We start from the raw sequence: 27911 nt of genomic DNA on the forward strand, positions 1-27911 counted from the left end.
CGAGTTTCCGAACCTTTCGGATGTGGTTGGCAAGGGGTTGGAGAGGGTCCTGTGCCTAGTAATCGCCCTGAAGTTCTACCTGGACTGAACGAAAGAGTTGCGAGGCAAGGTGGAAGCTCTTTGGTGCTCGGTCTAGGAGCCCTCGTTACAGAGGTCGAAGAATGCACTTTCATTCTTCCTCAGGCTCTTAATAAGAGAAAATCATGCACATTGCAGTAAGGCAGATCTCAAGCTTTTAAAAATCAATACGCATGAAGTTAGAGCTGTAGCAACTTCGGTGGCCTTCAGGCAGAATAGATTGTTGCAGAGCATTATGGACACAACCTTTTGGAGGAGTAAATCTGTGTTTGCTTCACATTATTTAAAACGTGTCCAAACTCTTTATGAGGACTGCGTCACTCTGGGACCATTCGTAGCAACGAGTGCAGTAGTGGGGGAAGGATCCACCACTACATTCCCATAATCCTAATACCCTTTTCTTCTCTTGGAACTTTTGTATTTTTATGGTTGTTCGTGGAGACTGCGGCAGTCCTCCACAATCATTGATTTTAGTCAGGTGGTCAATTTTTTCCTTGAGAACACCCAGAACAAGGGTATTGGAGGAGGTCCTGTCACATAAAGGTTTTTAGACCAGTTTGACAGCTCCTAGAGGTCTTCAGCCCCCTGGGTGGATCGCTGGATCTCATAAGGAAAGGGGACATAATGAAAGAATTCATTGAAGTCAGCTTCGTTATCAGGTACGAACCCTTAAGCTTGTTTATTAACTCTTAAGTATAATTCCAACAAAGTTGGCTGTCTCTGACCCTCCACCAAAGGTGTCATCAGCTATATATATAACTACCGGGTAAGTCAGATGTTTAAAAATGATATTTTCATAATGAAATAAATTTTTTAACATACTTACGGGGTAGTTATATATAATTTAATTCCCACCCTCCTCCCCTCTAGAGACCTATGGGCATGGAAGATCTGAGGAATCATGGAATGGTTCCAGGTACCTCGCTAGAAGGCGCGCAGGTGGTACATCTGGCTACCCAATCTGCGATTGCTGCGAGTTTTGAAATTTCTGCCTGACGTCAGGGACGTATAGCTATATATATAACTACCGGGTAAGTATGTTCAAAAATTTATTTTATGAAAATATAATTCTTTTTTTTTAATTTATTATACGTCCCAGAGAATAATGTAAAGAGAATAAAACTGTTTTACCACTATCTATTGATTTGCCAGTAAATTTTCTCCACCCAAAAGCCCCAGTCCTCACTGGGGCCCCCCCATTACTGTAGGATGTATTAGGGTATATCTTTTAATTATCAATTTGCAATGGAAATAAATGTCAGTATGGATGAAAACTGGAGTTTTTCTATACATAACCCCATTCTTTTTATTAGTAAAGCTTTTCCTGTGTTGTTCTATAATAATATTTTTGTTTCACCCACATATTTACTAACTGACCTTTTGAATTAAATGAAATTTCCAAAGGTTTTATACTACACACATTAGAAATTTTTTTTGTAACCGTTTTTTATAGCCTGTGGAGGTAGTTGATGGTGCTCTATTTGTAGAATGTGCTTTAAGGGAAAAATGTATAAATACGAGTATAAGGTCCTTTTCATTTACTCACTGGCCGCTACATTTGTGATAAGTGCTATCGGGGGAATATGAAGTTTATAATGACAATTAAGTGTGATAGGCAGTGCATGATTATTTCATAGTATTGTTCTTAGAAAAAGTCTTAATAGGTTAATTGATATTTTCTAAACTAAACTTATGATTGTCAACGCGTTAATACCATTGAATAGGCAGCAGTGCTTTTTGTAAGATCCTTTTAGATAATTATAAAAGCAAAAAAGTCATGTTCAATTCAATTATATGATTATAGAAAACAGTGGGAGAATTAAAAAGAAATATATTCTAATGTTATCGTTTATCTTATATCACAGGTGCATCTTAAGCATTGAGTTATGGGAGACTGAAAACTGAAGGTTTATAATTTTTCTGCTCTTCAATACCATAGAATCAATAAAACCCAACTAGGTGCAGTAACTGGAGTTTCAAAGGTAAGGTTCATAAAGAGAATTTTGTTTGATTTGAGTGGTATTATAAAAAGTGATGGCTTGCTATTAGATTGAGGACTTTTATGGACAATAATGTTAATAATATTGATAATTATGTTAATATTATTGATAATAATGTTAATAGATTGTTAATGGATTGCATTAGAATAGGTAAGATTAATATTGCATAAGCTTCAATTTCGACGATATTTTTATTCTTTATTAGTTATTCAATGCAAAATTTAATTTTAAGTAGATTTCTGTAGGATTTTATTTTGTCTGTTCTGCATTGACAATTGTTAGTGTGACATTTTAGATTTTAACCAGTGTAGGGAGTTGAAATTTTTCAATGATTTTGTCAGAGGACTAATGTAGTAGCCTACGCTATTGGAATAATAATGAATTAATGACAGATTTAATTGCCAATAGATAGGATAGATTTGGATTTCCAATTTGTTCCGACACTACATACAAATCCTTTCTCTCTCCACAAGGGATAAATTATCCGGATTGCTGGGAAACTAGCCATTAACTTTTAAGCGCAGTATAACACCCCACTGCTAGTTAGTGGTGGAAGACTAGCCACTCTGCTCACACTCACTGAGTGTATCGCATCACTTAATGTTCTTGGTTAGGAAGATAGCATGGTGTCTATTTCCACTGCTAAGAAGGAACCTGGCTGTAATTCTACCATAAAGTTAGTAGGCAATGGAAGAATAAGTCCAAAAAGGGTTTGCCTCCCTCGGGGTTTTCCCCATAGCCAAAGTATTCAAGACTTTTTTTTTTTTTTTTTTTTTCCTCCGGCACCTCCTTCCCTCCCCGTGGCCTCTGCTTGATATGTCGTCTTCGGAGGATGAACGAGCAAAAGTGTCGATCATTGATCCCTGAATATTCCTAATTTTCTGAGGGCCTAGCTGGAGTGGTCTTTCTTGCCTTCCTTGTGGCTTTCAGGTGTCCCCACTAAGGAAAAGTTCAAGTCGCTGATTCATGGGACACAGCGTAAGCACAATTTACCTCCGCAGGGGTCGGCCTGGTCCTTTCCCCCGAGCCTCTGTAGTGGTTTTATCCAACAGGTCTCAGGATTATTGCTGATGCGTTCTGCACAAGTTAGCAGTAGAGCAGTTGCTGGCATGTTCTCTCAGGAGTACCGGTCAGGCCTGTGATACTTTTTGATGGAGCAGGCTGGTCGAGATTGCTCCGAGTGACGAGCGGAACCAGTGGCCTAAGCTTGCTCAGCACGCTAGGTTCCCTTGGCGTGAGGAACTTTGTTTTTCATCCCTGCCTCCTTTGTGGAAGCGTTCTTTGTAACTCCTTAGTGGCAGAGGTGTTGCTGTAGGGTTTCCCGGAGTCCCAGCCATGCCGTCGATCCCCTCGGTGAAAATTTTAACTGATCTCGATCAGCCAAGTGGCCACACTCAACAACCTGAGCTTACACAGTGTGCCGAGTTCCCGCAGGCAGAAGAAACGCATTCGATCTGTTCCTCCAACTTGCAAGGAAGGTTGCCCTTCTTGCCAATGCGAAAGTGCTTGCAATCTTGAGGGTCTGCCCCCTTGTAAGTGGGCTATAGACCTGTCTATGCCTTGGTCTAGCTCTTCTGAGCACTTGGATGGTGATGGTGGTTGCCGCCACCTCACTGTCGTGAGACATAACTCTTCAGGGTTATTGCGGCAGATGTCTACTCCCTAGAGGATAGAGAGTTCTTAGGAGCATCCTCATGATGATGCCTGCCTATCGCTTGTGGTCGCTGCCTCTCACCATCATGCCCCAGGGCACAAGAAGTCTCACGAGCATAAATGTTTGTGGTTATTGGCTCGGTCCTTTACTTCCTATGGGATAATTAACTCTTCGTAACCCTCACATGGTGATGCAGTCCAACTGGTTGCGGTTGCTGCTTCTTGCCCTCGCACCCCTCAGTGCACAAGGAGTCATGTGAGAAATAACATTTCGGGGCTATTGCTGCAGATCTTTACTCTTTCTGGGATAGAGGTAGCTTGGTCTGATGTTCATGACGAAAGGCAACGCACATCTGCCTTGCTTGCGATGCTTGATCTTTTGGATGAACAGATCATAGTTGCTTGGAAGAGTCTTAACTCACCCGCCATTTGCTGATGAGCTGAGAGGGTGAACTCCAACTGCGGATGAAGATTTATTCACTTCTCTGGCTGTGCGCTACCCAGGTATGCTCACCCAGAGAAGCAGCTGTTCGTCAGTGCGGATGAAAGTGACCGTTTTGCCAGCTGCATGCGCACGCTCGGATGTTTGCTAACATGTTCATAATGCTACAGTTCTTGAATGATAAATTTCTTTTGGGTAGCGATGCTGCGCCTCAACACAGATGCACTGTCCTAGAAGTGCCTCTACTGCATACTACCTTGTGGGTGCACAAGCGTTTTCATGATGCTAGAGCTTATCAACGATCCCTTCCTTTGGGCAATGAAGTTGCATGTCGACACATGCATATATGTGTGCGAGCATCCTAATGCTCATGATGACAGTTCTCTTTGCTAATTGCATGTTCTTCTTCATGGTTGCACACATGCTCGTGAGGAGTAGCAAGGGCTGGTTACCACTATACTGTACAGAACCTACCGACATCCCTTTTTTCGCGAAGGACACTCAGTATGCCGCATACTGAAGCCATGAATCAGACAAGTTCAGACCCTGTTCCAATGCATCAGTGGCGCTCTTTCTCAGTTGATGGTTGCATTTCTTGGGGGAAACCAGGTTCCCCAACCCCTTACCTCCCATAGGCCCCAGGCATAGGAGGTCTACCTTTAGTGGGCTCCTTCATTCCATCAGGTCCCCATCAAAAGGTTTAGATCGTATGTGTAAGTATCAAGGTACTTAGACTCTCGAGACTTGCAAAGACTCCACCAGTGTTTTACCTTAGGGGGAACAACTGGAGCTTATCTCGGTTTAATCCAATCAGGAACGGAGACATCCGAGATGGGATTTGTCTTTTCTAACTTATACCTGTCATCAGGAAAAAAGGGGTCTCGTTTACAATTTACTGATGGAGTTGGGACGTAACAAACTATTTGTGCCGCTCCCAGATCTTCAGTCTGACCCAGAGGACCGATCACAAGGGATTCATTCCATAATACTGGGTTTCCTATATTGATTTTTCTCTGGGATTTGGTCTGCCTGTGAAAACTTGCATTGCAGGCAGTTCTTTCCCTGAGAAAGGAAGAGCATATACCTTCTATAAAGGTAGCGTTTTTCTGTCTGTGTTTATTAATCCATGGTTGGACTTATGCACACAACTGCCTCCCAGACAATTGTGATTTAAGATATTTTTCAAATTTGTCTTCTGGCAGGTGCTTGCTACCGATAGTCTTCTAGACAAGTGATCAATATGGGTAGTTCACTTTGATACTGATATCCACTAGAGATATCTCATTACTCGGGTGTTTACGTCTCCCAGTCCTGTTAATAATTGTGTGCAATTTTTCAGCAAGAAGGAACATCTGTTGTTTGTTGCATAAAGTTTTTCTTAGATCACACATTTTTCAATTGATATTTTAACACGTTTAAAAGAAATTAAAGTTTGATTTTAATATGTTAAATGTAGTAATTGTTTATTTAGGTGGTCTATGTAATTCACTATTTATTTAGTTTAGCTGCATATCCAGGCAACATCACATACATCATTAAATGGTTTATATTACTGATGGCTTTATATATATATATATATATATATATATATATATATATATATATATATATATATATATATATATATGTGTATATATATATATATATATATATATATATATATATATATATATATATATATATATATATATATATATATATATATATATATATATATATATATATATATATATATATATATATATATATATATATATATATATATACAGAATTCTGTGAAAGATGAACTGCCAATTCATTAAGAGAAAAAAATACAAGACTTAAGATATTCTTATTAATAATTAGGGTTTTAGAATAGAAGGCTTAACCTAAGCCATGTTTGTCAATCAATTATTAGTGTATAATCCCCGAGGCCTGGATTCATAAAAATGAGCACTAGATTCTGTGAGCTTGCAATTGTGAAAAAGTCATGCCGACAATTGCTAAAGAACAGGTTCTGTAAACGCACTATAATAGTCAAAACTATAATCTGCTAGTTGATGTAAAATAAGTTTAATTAAATTAGGCAACGATATTTCTTCCAAGGGAATAAGCCAGGAATAAAGCAGCCAGTGATGAGGGAAGATTATATATTATATAATATATGGGTAAGGTTGAATAGATCTTATTGATTTATGGTAACATTGGTTAATCATTGGCAAAAGACATATAGTTTTGTGTTTAGTAATGTTGAAGACATAACTCCAGAAAGACCATGTTGATAGATTTAGTGTTTTAGGTATATCCATTAGGTAAAAAAACAATAACCCTGAATAAACTCTTCAATTAATAAATTGATACTAGATTAGTAAATCAGTGTGTGTTTGATTAGTTTTTCTGTAGTCCAATGCATGATAAAATGGTGAATCTTGATAGAACTTGTACTGATTCATTGATTGAAGGATAAACAGAAAATCCACTTAGATAAATGAATTAATAAGGTAGAATAGTTTAGGAAAGATCCATACTACATATAACAACGTATAATGAAGATTTAGTAAGACATTTTAATCACGAGATTGGTACATTTCATTGATAAATTCAGGAAGTTGCAGGTCATTATTTATTTCTTGGAGAGTAAAAACACCAATTTAATTATTCAGTTGCACAGCAGTATACTCTTATATACTAAGCAACATTCGACACCTGAAACTTTTAGTGTCATAAATTCTATTTTTGCTCAGAATATATTCATACCTTGTTTACAGATATGAGTATTGTTTGTGTGACCAGGTATCCTCTGTGGTGTAAGGTAGAATGTTTTATTCGTGAAATTATGATTTATTGAGTAGTTCTTGAAAATTGCAGGGATTAATGGAAGGATTAGGGGAGCTCCAGTTTGTCATTGAATTAGCAGAGGCCAGTCATTAGATTATTCTAGGGAAGTATTCCCTATTTGGGACTTAGGAGTAATACATTTTCACTTTGCAAGATATACTTCGACTGTAATATTTGATATAAATGTCATGGGCATGCCATGTTTGTCATTATTTCTACTATTTAATATTTAATGAATTAGAATGTTCTATATTATAGTTATATCATTCATAATGTTTTAATAAAAATAGTCTGGAATGGAAGTGCACAATAATATATGTGAATAAGGCTGATATATCTATACAATTAACATCATTTATTTATTTTTTCAGACTAAACTCTTCAAAAGAAAGGGAAATTTATAGTTGGCTGCTCAAAACCAGAAACTAAACTGAAAATATGAAGAGTATTATGAGACATTTCTAATGACATCAAGATGAAGACCAGCAACGAATTATCTGGGATTTACCACAGAAAAAAATTCAAGAAAGTTTCCGAGGAAGACAAAATCTATTCGTTTTTTATTTAAAAAAAGGAGCACAGAGTTGTCACGGGTAAAGAACCCACTCTTATCATCAAAATTTTTAATGGTATATCATTATCAGAGATATTAAAGTACTACAGATTCTTTGAAATGTCCAGTTGACTATATTTTTAGGTGGTTGTGTTACAATCGTTACAATATTTATATTCCATAGGTTTAATAGCAATAACTAATTGAAGATAAAATAGTAACAGCAAATAACTTTTAAAATTTTTCACTACAACGATATTACCAAATTATTTTAAAGTATTTATTCCTTAAAGCCGGAAATTTAATTATTAAAGCTATTTAATTTTATTCAGACTAGTAGTAAGCATTGCATTAGCTCTTAATCTCTACAAAGTCATTGCATATAAAACAAATTTGTTTTTCGAGTTAAAAAAAAAATTCTAAATATTTTTCAAGTAAATCCCAAGCACTCAAAATTTTACTTGAAAATTAGGTCCAACCCACCATTTTTGAGCTTGGTCAACTTTGAAATTAATATTCAGATTGCAATTTTCTCATTAATATTAGATAAACAAGAACAATAATTGGTTAGTTGTCTGAAACTAGTTGGCAAATATGAGTATATTGAATGACAAGGGATTCCTAATTAGCCTGTATTATTATAGATAATGTTAAATGGATTGGTTTATATGTATTAGTGTAAATTCATTTGGAAAAGGAGGAAACTGGACGTTAACAACCAATTAATACAAGCAGGGCATGACTCGAATCCATTGAAAGTGTATTTTCGGTGTTCAAACTCTTATTTGATTTTTTGTTTCACGGTCGACTCCTTCAATTTAAAAATTATTTAAAAGATAATTTTATTTGCATAAATTTTAGAAGGGGAAACTTGATATAGATTTAATTCTTTATATGTATCATTCAAACAATGTAGAGACGAAACTTTTGTAACTTTCAAATGGAATTTTTAGATAAAATAATATTTTTAATATTTTAGACAATAAAATTTCAATATCTTTTTCAAGATTAAATAAAAAAAATTGTCAATGTTAAAAAGATAGATGCATTTTCGAAAATTTTAAGTGTTTAGAAAACGGGCTTTGAAAATTTTTCTTTAGATTTTTTGAATAGTCTTTAGTATGTATAAGTAAGGTTTTTCAATATTAATCTTACCCGATAATCATGTAGCTGTCAACTCCGTTGCCCGACAGAAATCTACGGACGGGATACGTCAGCGATCGCTATACAAGAGGGGGGTGTACTCACCAGCGCCATCTGTGGTCAGGTACTGCAGTACTTCTTGTCAACACCACCTCAATTTTTCCTCTGTCCTGCCGCCGGCAAGACCTACATGGATACGCTCTTGATTTTGGAGTCTTTGTTCACGGTTTTGGTGAAGTATTGCTCTGAAATTTAGCTTTCGCTATACAGGAAGCTTTTCCCTTAGCTTAGATAGCTTTTGGATTGATTTTGATTAATGGTATAACGATCTTTGCTTTAATTTGGAAACCCCCCTTGACTGTTCTCTAATTCAAGATGTCCGACCATTCTCAAGCTCCTAGACAAAGACGATGTAGTGTTAGGACTTGTAATAGGCGTCTTCCGAAGGCCTCGGTTGATCCTCACACCGTTTGTTCCGACTGTAGGGGAAAATCCTGTCAGTTGGAAGATCGATGTGAGGAATGTGCCGGGCTTTCGGAATTCGATTTTAATGAATTCCTCAAGTATACGGCTAAGTTAGAGAGGGAGAGAGTTAGGAGGAGTTCTTCTCGCTCTTTGGTTTATTCCTCCCCCCATGATCCTCAACCTTTTCCTTCCCCTGTAGTGGTGACCCCCGAACCTATTACTAGTGCTCAGCCTGATATGTCGGATGTGTTACGTGCCATTCAGGCTTTAGGTGATAAGGTGGAGTCGGTAGTGAGTGACCACAAGTTTCTCTTGGCAGATGTCAAGGAACTTAAAGTGAAAAGTGCAGTGGGAAGTGGTAGTGCCAGTGCTGTGCCAAGTGTCAGTGTCAGTGTTGCGCATGAGGATACTTCTGTGCGTGCCAGTCGTCCTCCCAGTCCGGGACCTCTTGCAAGCTCCCAAGCCCAGGGGAGAAGCAATGTCGAAGGGCAAAAGGGTTCGGCAGGCCTTGATCGGCGCACAGTAGTATCCTCAGTGGTTGCGGGCGTATCTTATAGAGATCGTCACTTCCACTCTCAGACGATTGAGCCCTTAATTTCCTCGTCTGCGGAAGAAGTTTCCGGGAGGAAACGCTGGACCCAGGTCTCAAGGCCTCTTAAGCGTAAGGTCCAGACCGAGCGAGTCCAACAGCCCAGATGTAGCCACTGGGCTAGTTCGGACTCGCCGCAGTCATCTGATGGCTGCACGCCTCCTAAGAGAGGTAAAGCGATGCCTCAACAGGCCTCTGCCCCAACTTCTGTTGATCCCAAGTTGGCTATGCTGCAGACTATGCAGTCGCAGCTTGCGGTGTTGATGCAGGAGTTTCAGGCAGAGAAGGTTAGCACACCTCCTCCTGCGAGCGCTCCTCCACCTCTGCGCAGTCCACCCTGCCAGACGTATGATGTTGAGGTTCCTCAACCTGCCTCCTTGCGTGAGCTGCCGCATTGGGAGTTGCCAGATACCAGCGCTGGGCAGCAACCTCCACTTTCCTTGAGGCAGGAGCCTCTTGCTATGCGGCAACCTCCTCAACACTTGAGGCAGGAGCCTTATGCTTTGCAGCAACCTCCTCTACCCTTGAGGCAGGAGCCTCATGCGTTGCGACAACCTCCTCCATCCTCGAGGCAGCAACCTCTTGCGTTGCGGCAACCTCCACCATCCTTGAGGCAGCAACCTCAACTCTTGCGGCAGCCACCTCAACTCTTGAGGCAAGAACCTCAACTCTTGAGGCGAGAACCTCAACTCTCGAGGCAAGCACCTCAACTCTTGAGACAAGAACCTCAACTCTTGAGGCAAGAACCTCAACTCTTGAGGCAAGAACCTCAACTCTTGAGGCAAGAGCCTCTCTCTGCGCAGCCACCTCCTCAACCCTTGAGGCAGGCGCAACTCTTGAGGCAGGAGCCTCATGCTATGAGGCAGCCACCTCAACGCATGCAGCAACCGCATTCTTCGCAGCATGAGCCTCTTCCCATTCAACATGAACCGCAGTCTATGCAGCATGAGCCTCATGCCTTACAGCATTCGCTTCTCACCTCACTTGCTCCTCAGACCCCCGCAGAACCTCCTTCATCCCAGCCTCATGACTTTGTCATTACCAGCCCTCATCCTCTTCAGCAGAGACTTGAGGATGAATCCGCAAGTGCGCATGCACCCGTTCTTCAGGATTCAACCATTCAGCATACCGCTTTATCGTTACCTCTCGCTTCTCAACCCTCAGGTGATGAGGTTTCTGAGGATGAAGCTGCTCACCTGGATGATCCTTCTTCTGATGTGGAGGAACCCAAGTCGTTGCCACCCTTCATTGACTTTCGTAAGGTCCTGACGCTGTTCAGAGAGTTATACCCTGAACACTTTGTTTCTGCTACCCCTCGTTCTCCTCCATCCGAGTTTTCTCTAGGCATGCAGCCTATTAAGTCTGCCTACACTAAGCTTATCTTCGCTAGATCATCAAAGAGAGCTTTGAGAATCTTAGGGGATTGGTTGCAGTCCAAGCAGCAACTGGGAAGGACGTCTTTTATGTTTCCTCCTCCTAAGCTGACTTCTAAGTCGGGCGTCTGGTATGCCACGGGAGAGGAACCAGGCTTGGCGATCCCTGCCTCTGCCCAGGCTGACTTCTCAAGTTTGGTTGACTCTCCCCGTAGATCGGCTATGAGACGCTCTAAGGTCTGCTGGACCTTTTCTGATCTGGACCACTTCTTGAAGGGAGTCTTTCGCGCCTTTGAAATTTTTAATTTCCTCGACTGGTGCCTGGGGGCCTTAAGCAAGAAGACTGCCCCTTCTGACAAAGACTCGGCCATGCTGATCATGTCCTGTATGGACAAAGCAATTCGCGATGGTTCTGGCGAACTTGCTTCTATTTTTGTCTCGGGAGTCCTCAAGAAAAGGGAACAACTTTGCTCCTTCCTTTCTACTGGTGTCACCTCTTGCCAGAGGTCACAGTTACTATTTGCTCCTCTCTCCAAGTTCCTGTTTCCTGAGGATCTAATCAAAGAGATGGCTGCGGCTCTTATACAGAAGGATACGCATGACCTCGTGGCCTCTTCAGCACGCAAGGCTAAGGTTGTACCTTCAGTACCGAGAACTTACCGCACCCCAGCGGCTGATACACCTGCTACCAGATTTATTCCGCCCTTTCGTGGCAGAGCCCCCAGCCGAGGAAGTACCCGCCCAGACGGTCACAGGGGCAGGTCCAAGAAAGGTGCCAAGTCCACGAAAAGCAAGCATTGACTCTCCTCCTCTCCAGACAGCTGTAGGAGCCAGACTCAAGACCTTCTGGCAAGCCTGGGAAAGAAGAGGTGCAGACGCTCAGTCTGTCAAGTGGCTAAGGGAGGGTTACAGAATTCCGTTCTGCCGCAATCCCCCTCTGACCACTTCTCCCATCAACCTCTCTCCCAACTACAAGGAAAAGGACAAGAGGCTAGCGTTACATCAAGAGGTGTCGCTCCTGTTACAGAAGGAGGCAGTGGTGATAGTCCGGGATCATCAATCCCCGGGCTTTTACAACCGTCTCTTCCTGGTGGCCAAGAAGACAGGAGGTTGGAGACCGGTGCTGGACGTCAGTGCGCTCAATGCTTATGTCACCAAGCAGACGTTCACTATGGAGACGACGAAGTCGGTCCTAGCAGCGGTCAGGCAGGAGGACTGGATGGTCTCGTTGGATCTGAAAGACGCCTACTTTCACGTTCCCATCCATCCAGACTCCCAACCTTTTCTGAGATTCGTCTTTGGAGAGGTTGTGTACCAATTCCAAGCCCTGTGTTTTGGCCTAAGCACGGCACCTCTGGTGTTTACGCGACTGATGAGGAATATTGCGAAATTCCTCCACTTGGCGGACATCAGAGCCTCCCTTTATTTAGACGACTGGCTTTTAAGAGCCCCCACAAGTCGTCGCTGTCTGGAGAGTCTCAGATGGACTTTGGATTTGACCGAGGAACTGGGTCTATTGGTCAATTTAGAGAAGTCCCAGCTTGTTCCTTCCCAAACCATCGTTTACCTGGGAATGGAGATTCAGAGTCAGGCTTTTCGGGCTTTTCCGTCGGCCCCAAGAATCAACCAAGCCCTAGAGTGCATCCTGAGCATGCTGAAGAAGAACAGATGCTCGGTGAGACAGTGGATGAGTCTAACAGGGACTCTGTCATCGTTAGCCCTGTTCACCGAGTTAGGGAGACTCCACCTCCGCCCCCTTCAGTACCATCTAGCAGCTCACTGGGACAAGGATATGACGCTCGAGGCGGTCTCTATTCCTGTTACCAAAGAGATGAGGACTACTCTAATGTGGTGGAAGAGCAACATCCTTCTCAAGGAGGGTCTCTCTTTAGCTGTTCAGACCCCCGATCTTCATCTCTACTCGGACGCATCAGACTCGGGCTGGGGCGCGACCTTGGACGGACAGGAATGCTCGGGGACATGGAACAGGGAACAGGAAACGCTTCACATCAATTGCAAGGAGTTGTTGGCAGTACATCTGGCCTTAATGAACTTCAAGTCCCTCCTGCTAAACAAGGTGGTGGAGGTGAACTCCGACAACACCACAGCCTTGGCGTACATCTCCAAGCAGGGAGGGACTCATTCGAGGAAGCTGTTCGAGATAGCAAGGGACCTCCTCATTTGGTCAAGAAGTCGAAAGCTCACGCTGGTAACGAGATTCATTCAGGGCAATATGAATGTCTCGGCAGATCGCCTCAGCAGGAAGGGTCAAGTCATCCCCACAGAATGGACCCTTCACAAGAACGTGTGCAACAGGCTTTGGGCCTTGTGGGGTCAGCCAACGATAGATCTGTTTGCTACCTCGATGACCAAGAGGCTCCCATTGTACTGTTCCCCGATCCCAGACCCGGCAGCAGTTCACGTGGATGCTTTTCTGCTGGATTGGTCCCACCTCGACCTGTATGCATTCCCGCCGTTCAAGATCATCAACAGGGTTCTTCAGAAGTTCGTCTCTCACGAAGGGACACGGCTGACGCTGGTTGCTCCCCTTTGGCCTGCAAGAGAATGGTTCACAGAGGTACTGCAATGGCTGGTCGACGTTCCCAGGACTCTCCCTCTAAGAGTGGACCTTCTACGTTAACCTCACGTAAACAAGGTACACCCAAGCCTCCACGCTCTTCGTCTGACTGCCTTCAGACTATCGAAAGACTCTCTAGAGCTAGAGGCTTTTCGAAGGAGGCAGCCAGAGCGATTGCCAGAGCAAGGAGGTTATCCACTCGCAGAGTCTATCAATTCAAGTGGGAAGTCTTCCGAAGCTGGTGCAGAGCCAATGCAGTTTCCTCTACCAGTACCTCTGTAACCCAAGTTGCTGACTTCCTGTTACATCTTAGGAATGTTAGATCTCTTTCGGCTACTACGATCAAGGGGTACAGAAGTATGTTGGCAGCAGTTTTCCGCCACAGAGGCTTGGATCTTTCCTCCAACAAAGATCTACAGGACATCCTTAGGTCTTTTGAGACCTCTAAAGAACGTCGCTTGTCCACTCCAGGCTGGAATCTAGACGTAGTCTTAAGGTTCCTTATGTCACCTAGATTTGAACCTCTCCAGTCAGCCTCTTTCAAAGACCTTACTCTCAAAACTCTTTTCCTCGTCTGCCTTGCAACAGCCAAAAGAGTTAGTGAGGTTCACGCCTTCAGCAGGAACATAGGATTCACATCTGAAACAGCTACATGTTCCTTACAGCTCGGTTTTTTGGCGAAAAATGAACTTCCTTCACGTCCTTGGCCTAGATCGTTCGAAATTCCTAGCCTTTCCAACATGGTGGGTAACGAACTAGAGAGAGTTCTTTGCCCTGTCAGAGCTCTAAAGTACTATCTTAAAAGGTCTAAGCCTATACGAGGGCAATCAGAGGCCTTATGGTGTGCCATTAAGAAATCTTCGATGCCTATGTCCAAGAACGCAGTTTCTTACTACATAAGGCTTCTGATTAGAGAAGCTCATTCTCACATGAAGGATGAAGACCTTGCTTTGCTGAAGGTAAGGACACACGAAGTGAGAGCTGTGGCTACTTCAATGGCCTTCAAACAGAACCGTTCTCTGCAGAGTATTATGGATGCAACCTATTGGAGGAGCAAGTCAGTGTTTGCATCATTCTATCTCAAAGATGTCCAGTCTCTTTACGAGAACTGCTACACCCTGGGACCATTCGTAGCAGCGAGTGCAGTAGTAGGTGAGGGCTCAACCACTACATTCCCTTAATCCCATAACCTTTTTTAACCTTTCTCTTGAATGCTTTTATTGTTGTTTTGGGTTGTTACGGTGGGCTAAGAAGCCTTCCGCATCCTTGTTGATTTGGCGGGTGGTCAATTCTTTCTTGAGAAGCGCCTAGGTTAGAGGTTGTGTTGAGGTCCTTTAGTATGGGTTGCAGCCCTTTATACTTCAGCACCTTAGAGTTGTTCAGCCTCCTAAGAGGACCGCTGCGCTCAGTAAGGAAGACGTACTTATTAAAGGCAGAGTAAGGGTTCAAGTCGACTTCCTTACCAGGTACTTATAATTTCATTTGTTATTTTGAATAACTGATAATATGAAATACGGGATACTTAGCTTCTTGATTAACTTGTACACTGGTTTTCACCCACCCCCCTGGGTGTGAATCAGCTACATGATTATCGGGTAAGATTAATATTGAAAAATGTTATTTTCATTAGTAAAATAAATTTTTGAATATACTTACCCGATAATCATGATTTAATTGACCCACCCTTCCTCCCCATAGAGAACCAGTGGACCGAGGAAAAATTGAGGTGGTGTTGACAAGAAGTACTGCAGTACCTGACCACAGATGGCGCTGGTGAGTACACCCCCCTCTTGTATAGCGATCGCTGGCGTATCCCGTCCGTAGATTTCTGTCGGGCAACGGAGTTGACAGCTACATGATTATCGGGTAAGTATATTCAAAAATTTATTTTACTAATGAAAATAACATTTTTTAGCAATAATTTTCTTCAACATCGGGATCATAAGGACGTAATCTTCATATTTCAGGGTTAATTACTAACTAATGGAGAGTGCCTTGTCTCAACTATACAACAATGTACGCTGCAAATGTCAAATCCGCGCACATAACCGAAACGTGGCCAATGGGTTAAATGTCATCTGACGTCTTGTGTATATTTTAAGAAAATTTCACGTTCTTGGCCTATTTGATTATTCTTTGACACTTTATGCATCTTTTAGTATAATCTTAAAGTAAAAATATAAGCATATAACCGAGTAGTCATAGAAATAAGAACAATATTATACCAGCAAAGTTATATTCAAGTAGTCCCATATAATAGAATAGAAAACGGATAATCAGTTTTGTCTTCTTAGAAAATAGAAGTGTTACTGTATATGGGTTACTTGCGTAAATGTGGAATTTCTGGAAGTAAAGGAAAATACGTAATTTGGCCAGAAAATGTTTCCGCAAGTGACCAGACACGATTGTGCGAATTTACATTCAAAGGCTATTCAGCAATACCAATGTTTTAATTTAGAAACCCATTTAAAACATGAATTATAGACGTTCCCCCTGCCAAAATTTTAATAATCTGAATTTCCAAAATTCCATCCAGTTGGGGAGTCACGTTCTTAAACTAGCTGTTAAATGAAATGTCAGTTTCCTCTGAACCAATTTATATATTCCCAGAACGTATCATTTTTAGAATTGTGTTAAGTACTGTAAACAACTTATTTAAAAGCGTGACTGAAGTGTAATTAACTTATATTTATCTTTTTAGTAATTTATTCAAATTCGTTCTACAAGCTGTGTATTAAAGCACATTGATTGCATGTGAATATAACCTCTCCATTATTTTAACAATATAGATATCATTCTCATCTTTGCCTACGTATGCCTATACCCCTCTGAGACTATCCTCTAATTATTACCAACTATCAGAATTTTCTAATACACAACTTCAAATATAGGCTTACGTTCTTAAATTGTATAAATAGATTTTTTATGATAGAAGCTATTGTACAAAAAAAGTCTAGTCCACTAGCTAACCACATCTTGTGGTGTTAAGTCAAATGTTTTTCATGGTGTGGGGGTGGGGGGCAGAAGAATAGCTTATCATATTCTACCAATCGACATTGCATAAATATTTGTGTTATACTACAACTAAAAATATAGTAACATTTTAATTGATAATTTTGGTTTTTATATTTCAAAATAACCGTCGTATTTCCTTCCCTTTTTTGCAATAATGTCAGAAATTTGCCTAACTGGAAATATCATATAAAGGCCCAGTGCTAGCTTATTTTTATACAGTTACACGAAAGGAGAACCGAGTATGCTCTGTAAAGATTGCTTTTTTCATTTACTGAATTGGTTAACATATTGTGCGGCCAACTAAATCATTTATCTTCGTAACGGGAAGCAAAGGAAGTCATATAAAGATCCATTTTGAATATTTGTGAAGGGCATTGCTTTATTTAAGGTTTGTATAGTATTGCTAAACATTGGAAGGCTAATATAATTTCTCTCTCTCTCTCTCTCTCTCTCTCTCTCTCTCTCTCTCTCTCTCTCTCTCTCTCTCTCTCTCTCTCTCTCTCTCTCTCTCTCTCTCTCTCTCTCTCTCTCTCTTACTCTTAGAATCAAGGTTATATCCAATATAAAAAAATGTAGCAGTTTCAAAATAAGTTTAGATTGTTCGGAAACTTTTTCCCGAGGATTTTGCAATTTTAATCTTAAACCTTAGTTAATAATTTTCCAAAAATATCAAAATTTTAATTATTCTGGTCACGTATAACATTCCAAAGGCATGTTTGCAGTAGCAGATCCTAGTTATATATGCTTTTCAATCCACTTGATAGAGATATTTGTGTCTGAAAACTTTAGATTGACAAAATTGCTATCAAAAGGATAAAATCTTGTCTACTGGTTTTAAGCTTTGCATATTCTTTATTCAAAAGAAGAAATTAACAGCTTAGTACTCTCGTCTAGATTATGGTCTACATAATTAATAACAGTTGTGGTTTACAGCATTTTGTTAAAATGTTTTATGAAGGGAATGATTATTAAATTTTAGGTCCAGGGAAGCATTCGTTTTTCCATGATAGGGTTCAGACAATTTGCCTAAACCATCAGTGAGGTAGTTTTAAATCAACATTCACGTAATATTTCCCAAACTGGATGTTTTAAGTTTTTTTTTTTAATGCAGAATTTCAAGATTATATCTGAAAGGCCTAAGGAACTTGTTATACCTAAAGATAAGGTGAAGATTTTTTTTGTATAGACACTGCTGAAATTTTGTTGTTGATACGTATGCTAAACTTGAAGAGATATAATTAGGAAGGAATTGCATATAGGGCACTCCTTTAGAGTAAAAGTATCAGATCAAGACCAATTATCTAGGCCATTGGAGAGAGAAAAAAAAAAGCAATTTAGTCAACGCTCGCGAGATTCATTTCAAAGTAAAATCTTGAAGGATTTTTTAAAGGTTAGCATTGTTAAGGTATTAATATTTAGAGATATTGGAGAGTAGATTAGTGGTTGAAAATTAAATTGTAATAGAAATATAGATTGTATATTTTATACCTATCAAAAGTAGTTTTATAGGAAAAAGGCCTTGGAAATCTAATCAAAATAACTTCATATAAATAGTAAGGGAATTGAATTTAGTGGTTATCGATTTTTTCACATTTATGTAGCAAAGCTGATGGCATATGCTTAAAACCAGTTGCTTTTTATATACAATAAAATACTGTTTTGTCATTTACGATTTTATAAGAGTCAATTATTAATCATTAAAACTTGAGATGCTTGTATAATTCATTGTGTATTGGTTAGAATTGTTATTTCAAATGTATTGTTGTAATTAATAGGCAATTCTTGATAAGGTGTATTACATCTGAATAATTGGTATGATCGAAAATTATCCAAGATACGAGAGCTATCATCCTGGTTGTTATTTTATCGGAAAAAAGTGACGTAGCATTGCTAATATTATGGCTTCATAAATAAGTAAAGGTAGATGGCCCAACATTATCACTTCATTGGTTAGTAATATGGGCAATACTGACTAATTTATCAATGTCCCAGGTTCATTATAGCAACAGAGTTGGGAAGGATTTGATCATGATATTGAGTACAAGATATATGAATAGCTAATTACAATAAATTTCTTATTCCATAACAGAAATTAGATTCTCTTAAGTGGAACAATCGAGGGCTTTAGCAAGGGAGGCTTCCCTTATTTCTTAACATAAGAAATGTTAGAAGCCTAAGATTTTGTTCATTTATCAAAACTGATTTAGAAATGCAAGACTCGTCTTATGAGAGAGATTGACTCCGAACATCATTTGTTCAGTAAACTATTTCCTAAAATGGCTAATTTGATTTACATTGGCTCACATTGTTAGTGATAGTGATACTAATGGCATCGATAGAGAGAGTGCATGCCTTTGTGGATCAAATGAGGCATTTCTAGGAATAGTTTAAAGAGCAGAAGTTTTCAGAGTCGAGCTCTTATCATATAAGACTGGTCTTCTCTATCTTATTTCAATTTTGAAAATGAACAAAACCTTAGGCTTCACCATTGATTATGGGGGATATTGAGAAATCATTTCCCCTGCTAAACCCCTGGATAGCTCAACTTAGACCTCTCATTTCCGATGTGGAGTAAGAACTTAATATCACGAACAAATCCTTCCCAGCTGTGTCGCTGTAAAGAACCTGGGACATTGATATAGCAGTCAGTATTGTCCATATTACTAACTAATGAAGTGATTATTGGGCCATCTATTTTTACCTATGTAGTTATAGTATTAGTAGTGTTATCACTTCCTTGCCATAAAATAACAACCAGGACCCTTGCTCCTCTATCTTGGATTATTTTCGTCTATGCCAATTATTCTCATGTAATAGACTTTTATCAAGAAGTGTCTACTATATACAACCAAATGTTTGAATCAAAATAATTTAATCTTGAATATTGTCTTGGTTATTTATGCTGTTATTTATGCTGTTATTTATGCTGTTTAATATTTTTACCATATTTAAAACATTGTAACTTTGAGAAATCGGAAATAAAATGCATATGAAAGGTATTAGACTTTTTAATTTAGTTTCCCCGGTATATAAATAAAACCTGTATGGTATACAAAAAAGAAAATGGGATGAAAATTTAAGATAAAAAGAAAAAAAGATAACTTGGAGTATTCTCCTTATATTAAGCCTCATATGGCAGAGTGTTCTCCCTAATCGGCCCCCTGCCCCTTCTAGCACCAGCAAATGCCTTATTCCTCACTAAAAACGGGCTAAAAGGCTTACGAAATAGTCCTTGCTCTTCACTTGTACGTTTGGACTGTTGTTGATTCCCCCATGCACAGTTTGTTCACCCTCCACTGGGGTATGAGAGCAGCAGCACCAGTGTCTTATGAATATAAAGTACGAAGTCAAGATGGCCGACTTTGTCTCAGTATTTCATTTTGGACCATAAGTCTACTTAATCCATCTGTTTATCAAGTAGGCTTTTCCCGACCAGTCATGATAATAATGGCCTTATTTCCATTAGTTAATATTTTTCAAAAGCCTCATATCCAATTCAGAATACATTAAAATTCTAGGTACAAAGTGTACCTAAGTATGTAATTAAAACTTCCAAGTAACACAATATGGACGAAGAAATTCATAAATTTGTTAAAAATCTTTATTGTAGAAGATTGAATGTCAAACATGAGACAGGTTTCAGTATAATCCGTTTAGTTATATAATGGAAATAAAAACACTATGAACCCAATGACATATATATCAATCTAATGAAATCCCTTTTTCTGAAAGCTTTAAACACTATAGATTCAAAGAAAACTGACGCTTGTCAAGCACTAAGCTCACGATTTGACAAAGAAAGGCTCTAGGTGAGTCACCCTTCATCTTATATTGTGCAGTAAATGACAAACACTTGTTTTCTTTGTTTATCCACCAGTGTCCGTTTTCTTTCATTGAACCACCGAAGAGAGTTTAAGCTCAGCATTTGAGGTAACATATTTTAAGACTGTGTAGTTAAGTAGTGCTTTCTCTAATTGAAAGATAAAATTATTAATGAAAAGGAGGAAAAGGAAAGCCCACCAAGGCCATCCCCTGTCCCACCTAGCAACCAGAAACTTGATACAAAGTTTTTTTTTCTGATGAAACAATGTTACTAGGCCCTTGAATGCTTTCCTTTTCCTTCTTTTTTCGTTTTTTTTTTTATTAATAATTTTACAAACAATGATAACAGGGTTGTAATTTAAAGACTTCAGGAATAGTTTACGGCTCTTTGGAAGTTAAATGGTAAAACATTTGTAACATTAATTACATTACTATAAGGCAGATTCCTGCAATTATAGTTGTTATAGCCTACACTTGGATAAAATATTTCTAGACCAAAAATAAATAAAATATCTACAATAAGCAACAGTCATTTTCAAGCCTTATTGTGAAATTTCAGAACGATCCATTACTACAGACACCTGAAGCTCTCTGAAAAGCAGACAAAATTCACAAATGCCAAGGTGCCTCCCTGTCTCGTCCCTTTTAATGCACATAATTGAGTCGGGTAAAAGAGAAGAGACGTGCAAGACTACTGCCCTGACCATCCTTGCTACTCCTCCCAGCAGACAGTCAGATCGGACCGAAGTACGCATTCATCTTACACGTGGACACCTGAATCACTTTAGCTGTCTAATAAAGTTCTCAAATGCAAACCCTTAAAAAGCAACCATGGAAAGCGGGTTTAACCTGATACACTATATAAAGCCAACGACACAATTCTAAACAAAATAATATAGATTCTATATAACCATGACTAAAAGAATAACACTAAAATTACTTTATTTTTACATTCTGATAGACATTAAGAAATATAGGATTTTGATTGAATATTTGCCTTCAATTTGTAGTTAAGTTTTATTTCAAAGTTAAAATACGAATCTAGAATTAAATAAAATCAAACCCACTAGATACTATGCTTGGCTAATCATCTTTTAATTCACTATCTTCAGCTTTAAACCCCTTGAGATAATTTACTATCTTCAGCATATAAGCCCTTAATATACTATCATTATCATATAACTATATATAATACACTCTTTATATCGTAATCTCATAGTAAACCATCTTCTACTCACAATCCCTTATAATACTATCACGAGCATATATTGCCTGATTAAGGTATCCTCAGCAACTAATCAAAAATGATTATTACGAATTTTACTCAGATCCTGTGTAACTTGATACATCACTTCGTTACGGTCAAAATAGTTATGATTAAGTTATGTTAATTAAAATTATTTTATACTTTCTAGATTTTTATCTTTATTAACCTAATGTGAAATGAAGTTTGAAATACCTCTTTTAAAGTTACCAGTTTAAGTTCGAACACAAGAGACAGACTTACAGACGGAGATGATCAAATAGTTATGGTCAAGTTATCTTAAGTAATTGAAATCAATTGATACTTTATAGATTTTTGTCCTTATTAACCCAATGTGAAATGAAGTTTGAAGTGCCTCTCTTAAAGTTACCAGAACGAGTGCAAACGCAAGAGACAGACTTACAGACGGAGATGAGGTTTGGGCAGTACAATATCCTCCACTGTAAACAGCCCCAAGATGAACAGATATTAAATATATGATTTTAGTATTGTTCGGGCCACTAATGTCACTGAGCTCATAATTACCTTCCAACGTAAGATAGGTAAAAAAAAAAGTAATTATCAATGAAGACAAATCTATCTAATACTTAATATTCTATAGCATCCAACAATTCCACAAAGGTAATGACATTTGATAATGATGCATTTATTACGCATTTCAATCGGAATAAAAATACTAAAACATTTTCGTATTAGAAAAACACAGGACCAGAAATTATAACTTTTATACAAGTTAATTATTGTTTGGAAAATATATACTAATAAAGAGCGAAGCATCAAACTCAAATTTCTTAAGAACGTAAGAAAAATTAAAATCATCTATCATCTATTTCTCGGTGACTCTATGAAGACTTAAATTTTCTTCTTAGATACATCAGCAAATCGCATAATTAATAGTTGAAAACTCAAAAATATTTATATAATTTGCAAATCACATAATTAATACTTCAAAACTCTAGGAACGAGAAAAGAATGTGTTCTTAAAGGAAATAAACTTATAAGTAGAGAATATAGTCATCTCAGAAAATCTATATTTTTCAGGCATATACTAAAATTTAGTGATCTTTTTGCTCTTGATACATTTCAAAGCTTATAACACGAGCTATTTAATAAAAAAAAACCTAGAATGGCATTTTATTTTATTTCATCGGCTTAATGAAGCTGAGGATTCTACACTTGAAAAATACTTCTTTTGAAGAAACTTGAGTTTGAAGCTTACTAATTAGCTGACTGACTGGGTGTTGTACTTACAAAATGGATAGAGGACTTTTTCATCCTTTTTCGTAACCAAATTAGATGTCTTCAAAAACTACGCTACGCAATTCAAAATCCACCCTATTTCTTAAAAAAAAAACACACATCCCAATTCATTACCACCTACATAAAACATCTGTAACTAAAACTTTCAGTCTAACTTCCTTAATGAAACACTGACAACAAATCCATTTCCCTTTTCCCCCTTGGGACATGATCTATTGAAGGGAAATGAGCAAAATAACGACCTAGCTTCTCCATAAGAATCTCACACCAATCACTCAACACTGGCACAACAATCGCTAATTCCCTGCAGTGCAATTCATAACACTTTCCTAGAACAAAGTCCTAATGTTCAATATTTGTAAATTCTCAATGACAGTTAAAGCAGACACTGATATCAAGGATCAAAATATATTGGATTTTAATGCGTTTGCTATACTGATGTGCGGTTAATAACAATTTTGGAGAGTAAAAGTGGCTTAGAAAAATTGATCTCGTTACCAATAAGTAATTAGCAAAATATGTGACGGGGAATATCAAAATTATCATGTTTTGAAGTGGGAGATTGGATTGAATTTAGGAATATAGTCCAACGCTTGAGCCTCTAGGCCATTTAGCAGCCAAGTGCAACAGGGAAAACCTAGTAAGTACAGTTTGAAGTTAAATTCATAAGAGTTTTCACAGCAAGATGGAAGAATGAAAGCAGGGAAGGAGGGGGAGTTGAAGGCTTTATAAAGCTAGTGCAGCTACCAGAGAGCCAGAAGGAAGGCAGTTAAGACCGCTAAGTAACGCCTACAGAGAATCCTGTGAGGTGCACTGGTGACACTACCCCTTCTCGTTTTTGAGAGAGAGAGAGAGAGAGAGAGAGAGAGAGAGAGAGAGAGAGAGAGAGAGAGAGAGAGAGAGAGAGAGAGAGAGAGAGAGAGAGAGAGAGAGAATTACCCTATTTCGCTGCATTTTGGAACACAAAACTAACACTCACGTAACTAGGTTATGCAATATCCAATTTCCCATATTTTATTTTCATTATTTTTACAGCGCCATCAATTATTTTTTTTGTAATGTTATAATTTTCAATTTAATACTGAAACCACTTTTGCCCTAGTGAGTTCAGATGATTTCTTAAGGCCAACAACTAAACCAATTGTATCTTCAAAGGTTGTGGGCAAAGAAATAATTACTTTCAAGATCAATGGGGTTACTTTGTTTATGGCAAAATTATAACCTTAAGAGACATCGAAAGACATAACCTTTAATACTGTGCTCTAACATTTTAATACGACAGTTTGTAAGTTTCTCATTTCATTAGTTTCGTAGAAACATTCATAAGTATTTTCCTTCTTTTACATAATATATTCATTAAAAAAAAATGAGTAAAGTTTTTAATAATATTCTATTGAATTAAAACAAAAACTTGCCAAATGTCCAGGCAATCTAACAAGCAAACGAAAGATAAAATCGTTATACAGAAAATTGCCAAATATGAAACTGCCCAAGAACCAATATAATCTAACAAACAATCTTACATTTTCTATACATTGACAAGATATTTAACTATAAAAATAGTTAATTTATTAAAACATTGGTAGATTATATTATGAATTATCTATAATCAGGCCAATAACGAACTTTTGAATACGATATTCCAATTATTATGAACTATGTAGGCATAAATACCTAATATGTCTCTTACAACGCTAAGAACTTTCCCCAGAGGAAATTATTGTTTAAAGACGGATATTTCTGCACACCAGTATTGCATTAACTGAAAAAGTTACACAGAAATCAATACATCTTAAAAAAAAAAGTGTATTAGAATACTTGAACAATTTCATAGAAACAAAACTTTCATATTTTGACGAATGTAACGAAAAAAATATATTTGCTAAAAATCCATGAAACTTTGCACTTGAAATACAAACCTGACGAGATTCTTGTCAACAAATCATAAACCTATTCTTCATACCTAATTAGTTTTCCCGCTTCTTAAACACACACACACACACACTCACACATCTGGACAGTTTTTGAGTCAACGACAACTTATTCAAGAACTTATTACACAATTAATGTAAAGATGATTAAAGTGTTATTTATCCCTCCTTTATGTCATGGGCACAAACGACACAAGACAAGAAACAAAATGGAATTTATGAACCGAGCTGTGGACCTTTTCAGAGAGCCCAGGTATCTTGCCATAATAGAAAGCTCTGAAATGCAAGACTTCAAAATGACCCTCTTACCAAATTACTTTTAACACTTACGTTAAGTATTTATCATTAATCTCTAACATTTTTATTATACTTTAACTTGAAGATTTTATGGAAAATTTGGAAATAAGTCACCACTGATTACACATTAACTTCAAAAAGAGCATAAACGTGTCTGGAGCACATTGAATCACAATCCTTTTACATTAGATAGATTGTCCACTACTTATATTACACAGTTCGTAACATTGATATATTTGTCATTGATATAAGTGCGTACAACTTTACTAGAAATGAAAATGATAGTACCAAAACCTGTACATTTGACATTATAAACTCCTACAATGAAAGCTTTTAGAAATTATGAGATACTTGATTTAAATAAGATCATTAATACAAAATTCTAAAATCTGATAAACTAATACAACCTTGAAAGAATTTGAGGCTTTTGAAAAGTTAATAATGGCATAACAACCGCAATTTTCATGACTTCAGCTGTCAGGATAAAACCTACACTGACAAAACAGCTGGATAAATAAGCAGACTAAAATCCAACATGTTAACCAGTACAGGCAGGCAGTCAGCCTTTGACACGTACAATATATTCAAGCAAACACATTGAGCTACAGCTCTCAAGACACCAGTAAAAGAATGTACATCTGTACACGGGGAATAAAATAACAGTCTAAAAGAACAAGTGATTACTCTAGTTAAGATTAGGATCTACCTCATGGACCCTTTAGCCCTTTTTATCGTGAGGAATAGATTGGAAAATGCTGACACTCAAAGAGGAGGGGGCCAGTGGGAGACTCATCAGCCATATGAGGCGAGAGTATTTGCTTTTTTATAACATTTCCAATTTGGGGATAAGGAAGGATCAAGGATGGGGAGTGGGAGATCTGAAATTGGAGTTGAACATTAGATTACAAAAAAAAGAGAACTTCTTAATAATTCCCCCTTATCAAAAAATGTTAACAAAGTTTCCCTTTACTTTTACCAATTAGCATATTATTCTTCAAGGTATATTCATGGAGAGAGAGAGAGAGAGAGAGAGAGAGAGAGAGAGAGAGAGAGAGAGAGAGAGAGAGAGAGAGAGAATTACTTCAAAGTACCTAATTAAAGGATGTTCCTTATACTGGAGTGGTTATTGAAATGTATCAAATATATTTCCTATCTATCTTATACATAATCATAAATCCACTTTTATTTACACATCCATATAATTCCCAATTATTTTCCCCCTTTTAGCTAAACAGAAACACTTCACACTGCAGCAAGGTTTCATTTACCAAAAAAATGAAAATTTCCACCTAACTATGCAATTCACTGCAGAAGTTTTTCAGTAATCAGCTGCTTGCTGACGTTGCCTTCTAAAATTCATAATTACCAGGATTTTCTTTCTCATTTCAGTCTATGGTCACACCTATTAGAATGTTTTATTTTTTGCAATAGGACTATAGTTGGTGAGCTATAAAACTCAACACTGGGGTCATTCCGTATACAACTGCAACCGGAGGATACCCCTGCAGTTACACTTTAGTAAGAGATAAAAGGCTGAAGATTAAAATGTATGAAAGGATGGGGGAGGAGAGTTCAAGTAGAAGCGTATAAAGAAGTGTAGGTAGGTCAGAAAGAACGAGCAAGTGCAGGTAGAGTCAGAAGGAATGAACAAGTGCAGGTAGAGTCAGAAGGAATGAGCAAGTGCAGGTAAGGTCAGAAAGAACGAGCAAGTGCAGGTAGAGTCAGAAGGAATGAACAAGTGCAGGTAGAGTCAGAAGGAATGAGCAAGTGCAGGTAAGGTCAGAAGGAATGAGCAAGTGCAGGTAAGGTCAGAAAGAACGAGCAAGTGCAGGTAGAGTCAGAAGGAACGAGCAAGTGCAGGTAGAATCAGAAGGAATGAGCAAGTGCAGGTAAGGTCAGAAGAAACGTGCAGGTAAGGTCAGAAGAAACGTGCAGGTAGGGTCAGAAGGAAAGTGCAAGTAAGGTAAAAAGTAACATTCAGGTAGTGACAGAAGAAAAGTACAAGTGCAAGTAAGGTCAGAAGGAACGCGCAGGTAGAGTCAGAAGGAATGTGCAGGTAGGATCAGAAAGAAAGTGCAACTGCAAGTAAGCTTCGAAGGAAAGTACAAGTACAGGTATGGTCAGAAGGAACAGGAAGGTAGGATCAGAGGGAACAGGAAGGTAGGATCCGAGGGAACAGGAAGGTAGGATCAGAAGGAAAGTGCAAGTGCAGGTAAGGTCAGAAGCAGTATGCAGGAAGGGTCCGAAAGAAAGTGCAAGTGCAGTTGGGGTCAGAAAGAAAGTGCAAGTGCAGGTGGGGTCAGAAAGAAAGTGCAAGTGCAGGTAGGGCCAGAAGGAAAGCGGAAAGTGCAGGTAGGGTCAAAAGCAAAGCGGAATGTGCAGGTAGGATCAAAAGGAAAGCAGAAGGGCAGGTAGAGTCAGAAGGAAAGGAAAAGTGCAGGTAGGGTCAGAAGGAAAGGAAAAGTGCAGCTAGGATCAAAAGGAAAGCAGAAGGGCAGGTAGGGTCAGAAGGAAAGGAAAAGTGCAGGTAGGGTCAAGAGGAAAGCGGAAGTGAAGACAAGGTCAGTATGAACGTGCATGTAGGGTCAGAAGGAACATGCAGGTAGGGTCAAAAGGAAAATGCAAGTGAAG

Source organism: Palaemon carinicauda, chromosome 20 (genome assembly GCF_036898095.1).
Source record: "Palaemon carinicauda isolate YSFRI2023 chromosome 20, ASM3689809v2, whole genome shotgun sequence".
NCBI lineage: Eukaryota > Metazoa > Arthropoda > Malacostraca > Decapoda > Palaemonidae > Palaemon > Palaemon carinicauda.